The sequence below is a fragment of the Dipteris shenzhenensis genome, chromosome 10, assembly GCF_047967505.1.
Source record: "Dipteris shenzhenensis isolate YYH24624 ecotype China chromosome 10, Dip_SZ_1.0, whole genome shotgun sequence".
In the NCBI taxonomy this organism is placed as follows: Eukaryota; Viridiplantae; Streptophyta; class Polypodiopsida; order Gleicheniales; family Dipteridaceae; genus Dipteris; species Dipteris shenzhenensis.
In genome coordinates, this window is record NC_141605.1 from 13884798 (window position 1) to 13889993 (window position 5196).

Below are 5196 nucleotides of genomic sequence, written 5' to 3' on the forward strand. Positions count from 1 at the left end.
TGCATTCTTTTTCTTATCCTTTTGCTCTCTTTTTAGCTTGTAGCAATTATTTTCCATGTGGCCCTTCTTGCCACAATGGTAACACTCAATGTTATGTGCCCTAGATTTGCTACAAGATGTCCCTCTTTCTTGGGACTTCCCCTTGAAATGTGATCTGCTCCTTTGCACATTTAAGGCTGCACCCTGCTTTTTGTCATTTGTAGACTTTCAAATAATCTCCTCGGCCAACAACCTGCCTACAACCTCATCAAACTTTAGTACTCCACCAAGTGTAAAGTTTTTGATAGGTGTATGGAAGGTATCCCATGAGGATGGCAATGAACAAAAGAGGAATATTGCCTATGTGTCGTGGAAGTCTTGCACACAGAAGTGTGTTGCTTTGTCTACTGCAAAGGCCAAGAATATTGCAGCCATAGAGGGTTGCAAGGAGGCTATATGGCTTGATTGGCTAGTGGGATATTTGGGGATTCATACAGGTGTACTGACATAACATAATGATTCCGTGAGTGCTATTTAGCTAGCACAAAATCGAGTCTTTCATGCAAATACCAAACAGATTGAGGTCAGGTACCATTTCATCAAGGAGGTACTTGAGGATAAGTGCACAGAGCTTGTCAAGGTTCATACAGATGATAACCCTACAGATATGCAGACAAAGAGTCTACCTAGTCAACAGTTTGAGTATTATCATATATTGATGGGCATTGGATAGTATGTCCACTGGTTGTTCTCCCCCTTAAAGGCACATTGGCCTTTAAGTGGGAAGTTGTGGGGGTTAAAGGCCAGTGTGCCTTAACCTCGGTTATGTATAATACTCAAACACACATATATATGCATGACATAGAAGATTAGGGTGTTTTGCACCCACCAAAAACTTGTGTGGCTCTCTCTCTCTGTCACCCTCTTCCATTTTGCTTATGTTGAGAGCACTCTCAGCCACATGTTGGCATATCCTCTTGTAACTAAATTAAGGCATGAGTGTATGGGTGAGTGGCTAAACATGTGAGGAACCAATGACTTGTGAGATTGTGGATAGGGGATGAGACCCTAATCCTATTTTTTTGTATAAGTATACACATTTGAAGTGTGTGGTGTGGAAATGACATCCATCTTTGAACTTGGATAAGTCTTTCTCTTAGTGTCTCTCTCTTCTTCGTGTTGATCCTTGAGTGAGCTCTTCCACCATCTTGCATCTCTCTCCCTTTGCACTCTATTAGAGCCCTGCACAGTGGAATATACCTTCCACTTTCACTTTAATATCCTTAGGTTTCCTCCATCCAATGCCACCTCGACTTCACCAAGAACCTACATTTTTTATGTGATGTACCTCCATCTCCTTCACCCAATTTTGGCTATGGATTTCTTTAGCGGTGGCCTTAAATTTGCTAAAGACCTGGATATCCAACACTTACCCTTCACCCTGTTCTCCTAAGTTTTCATAGTTGTTGTAGGTATATTATGTGTTAGATATCAATGCTCCACTCTCGTGTAACTACGCGGGAACTAGCTAACTCTACTTGTAAGCCCCCCATATGAGGAGAAGGCATTTGAGTAGCTCGGTTATCTGATAGGTCCTGGTTTGGACACCAGATGGGGGCCATGTGTGGCCTAATGGCTGGACAAAGTTGGCACACTGCCAACTAGGCTACATGCAAGTGCGGGAAGGCATCCCATGACTAACCGCATTAAGGGTAGACAGAGCATTTCTCAAGGTAGCCCATCCTCGAGTTGCGGGGCCCGTTTGGAGTCCCAGACGATCTCGGATGGCTATGGGCCGAACAAATACCGTAGGTTAGTTGCTCTATTTTGCGCACCAGTTCTATCGTGTAGTCGGTGACCTATTTCGAGACCGACCCCTAGTCGACCGTTTTGGGCAGACTAGGTTGGTCACCGAATTGGGTCTAACCGACTATGACTAGTGGCTATATAAGAGCAAGCCCGTGAAGCCCATTTCATCACTAGCTATAGCAACCCTGATTCCTTAGCATCCAACCTCTATCCTCTATTGTTTCCAGCTCGCCATCAAAGCTTCTTTCACAAGAGTGCACGGTTGGGAGGCAGTGCCATCTATTGTATCGGTTCTACAGTAATCAAATTTTTTATTCTCCATACTATCTGCTTTTCTCTCTTACATACAAGATCATGTTATCTGTTGAGCACAGACGTATTGTTTTCTTACATGGTATTAGAGCCTAGACTCTAGCAAGAAGATTTGGTAGTGTGTTTCTGTTTGCGAGCAGATTCTGAGAGATGGCCCAACCCGCAAGACTGTGAATCCCACCGTTCGACGAAAGCGAAAAGTTGGACGGCTCTAACTATCCACTCTGGAAGTTCAAGATGAAGACCATCCTAAGCGCATATGAGCTTTGGGATACTCTGACTGGGGTGGACGTGAAGTCGATTGCGAGACCGGATCCAGCCAATGCAGAACAATAGATAGTACCAACTGCGGATGAGATTCTTGCATGGACAAGAAGAAATGCAGATGCACTGTGTTCTATTGTCTGCAGTGTAAGTGATTCCGTTATGGTGTTGATTCAACATGTCACCACAATGGAGGAGGCATGGATAGTCTTGAAAAATCAGTATGAGACCATGAATCAGACACGAATTCAGAATCTGGAGACTCAACTTGCGAATGAGAAATTATCTGAGTTTGAGGCGACAGAGAGGTTCATCACCAAGGTGAAAAATTTGCTCGATCAGATGATTGCGATTGGCATCACCATCACCAGCGAGAATCTAGCACGAAGGTGCATACGAATTCTCCCACCAAAGTACGACGGTCTTGTTACGATGCTGAATACACAGAACAAAAATCCACCCCTCAACTTTGAGGATTTCAACGTGATGCTTCTGGAGAAGGAGATGCGTCAAAAGACGAGGACTGGAGAAGATTCGCCTTTCTATGCTGGATCAAAGAAAGGTAAGGACTCTCGTAACCCATCTTCTTCTGATGATAAAAAGAGAAAGAAGAAGATCAAGTTCTTCTATTGCAACAAGGCAGGGCACAAGCAGAATGAGTGCCGAAAGAAGATTGCAGATGAGAAGAACTGAGTAAAGAAAGAGTCCAGCAACAGCGCACAGGTAGTACCAATAGAGCTGTTCGTAGCAATTGAGGAGATTTGCATGGAGGCAGTTCATGTACTTATGGATGAACCTTGGATTATCAACAGTGATGCATCGTGCCACATGACCAGTCAGAAGGATTGGTATACCTCTCTACAGCTGGTAGGGAATGACATCCTGGTAGCAGTCGGCAATGATGCAAAATGTCCAGCAAAAGGAAAAGGTACGATTGCTCTCAAGTCAGATGGAGTTGTAAAACAGTTGTCCGATGTTCTTTATGTGCCAGATATTAAGAGGAACTTGTTGTCCATTTCTACGATCATAGATCGAGACTTCAAAGTTCAATTCGATAAGAATGGTGTAGAGATCTTGGATCTTCAAGGGAAGGTCATTGGTAAAGGTACACAGTGCAACATCTATGAACTCTCAACTTTCAGTGCTCGAGTCGATGTGAAGAACACTAAGCTGTGGCATGAGAGGTTTAGTCATCTAAACCTTACTTCTTTAAAGGAGATGCATAAAAGTGGAATGATTGCAGACCTACCAAAAATTATAGATCTGCTCGATGTATGTGAAGCTTGCATGATGGGCAAGCAGCATCGGCATCTCTTTCCTAAAGAGGCCAGCAGGGCAAAAACTCCTCTAGAGCTCCGTTCAAGGAATGGCATGTAATGGTCGAGAAAGAAACGGGGAGGAAGGTGAAGAAATTGAGATCAGACAGAGATGGAGAGTTCACATCAACTAAATTCGAAAGTTAGTGCAAAAGTCACATGATCAAGAGGCAAAAACCCCCGCCACATACATCACAGCAAAATGGAGTAGCAGAACGCAAGGTGCACATCATTTGTGAAATGGGCAGGAGTATGATGAAAGGGAAAGATTTGCCAAAGACTTTTTGGGCTGAAGCATGTAACATGGCAGTTCACATTCTGAATCGTAGCTACACAAAGGCTATGAATGGGATGACTCCACTCCAGGCATTTTCTAGTAAGAAACCTTCAACTGCGCATTTCAAAGTTTTTGGATGTGACTGTTTTATGCATGTCCTTGATGCTGATAGGACCAAATGGGAACCGAAGAGCGAGAAGTGTATTTTCTTGGGCTACAGTGAAGAGGCAAAGGGTTACCATCTGTATAACACTGTTACTAAGAAGGTAATAGTTAGTCATGATGTGGTCTTCTCAGAACAGCCGCATCAAATGGAGGAGGATGCTTCCTTCCCAGACAACCAAGACTAGGATATCCATCCAGTACAACCACTCACAGCAGATCGAACTCCCCCAATGGTGCTTGGGAGGATTCAAGATTAAGAAGAGGAAGAAGAGCCTGCGGAACCACAACGGCAATGGCCATTCCCGAAGTGGGTAAAGCAGCTTTTGGATGGCAGATAACCTCCAGCCATTGAGGAGGAACCATCCAAACACCATCAGTCCAAGAGCTTAGACGAGCAAAGAAGGGCGCAAGAACACTTGGTCAACTATGCTTTGATGACAGAGGTGATCCATGCTGATGAACCCAAGTGTCTTGAAGAGGCATAGGGTGATGATAGGTGGATGGAGGCTATGCAGTCAGAGTATGGCTCCATAATGAAGAACAACACTTGGGACCTTGTGGATTGAGCACCAAAACGCAAGGTAATCGGCACCAAGTGGGTGTACAAGACCAAGTATAAGTCCGATGGCATGTTGGATAACTACAAGGCTCGACTCATGGCTAAAGGATTCGCATAGGTACATGGTTTCGATTATCAGGATACTTTTGCTCCCACAGCTCGACTAACCACAATTCGCAGTGTTTTGGCTTTAGCAGCCCAGGGAAGTTGGCCCGTGTTTCAGATGGATGTTAAATCCACCTTTCTGAATGGAGATCTTAAGGAGGAGGTATACGTGGAACAACCACTAGGTTTTGTGATCCTCGATTTAGAAGGTAAAGTCTGTAAACTGAAGAAGGCACTTTACGGGCTAAAACAGGTTTATGAGTTGATGTCTACTTTCTGCAAAACAGGTTTATGAGGAGCCCATCTGATGCAAATTTGTATATCTACAGAGAAGGAGGCAGGTGTATGATCGTGGTCCTTTATGTGGACGACCTTGTCATAATAGGGAACCATGAAGAGAAGATCTCGCA